We start from the raw sequence: 398 nt of genomic DNA, 5'->3' as shown, positions 1-398 counted from the left end.
AATGGAGAATATGTGCCGAAAATTTTTAAAAAAAAAAGTCTGCAACAAGTTTAATGTAAAACTTCATAGTATAAAAATATTTAATTTTATTATTTATATAGAAAAAAATCTCAAATTTCAAATTTTAGATAGGTTATATTAAACAAAAAAATTCTTTTGGTTTGTTTGGAGCAGCTGTGGCCACGGAATAATAATCTGATGCTCAAAAAATTAAGGTGATTATTAAAAAAAATAATAAAATCAGATTGCAGCTAGAAAGCTATCACTTCACATAGCCAGGAGTGGTGGGAAAATATATATTTCAATGATAATTTTTTTAAGAACTTGTCAAAATACAGTTTATCCAAGCAAATAAAAATGCACGTATCCTAAAAATGCATGATGTCATGGTCCATTAG

Source organism: Phalaenopsis equestris, unplaced genomic scaffold (assembly GCF_001263595.1).
Source record: "Phalaenopsis equestris unplaced genomic scaffold, ASM126359v1 Scaffold000036, whole genome shotgun sequence".
Lineage (NCBI taxonomy): Eukaryota > Viridiplantae > Streptophyta > Magnoliopsida > Asparagales > Orchidaceae > Phalaenopsis > Phalaenopsis equestris.
This window is presented reverse-complemented; position numbering follows the sequence as displayed.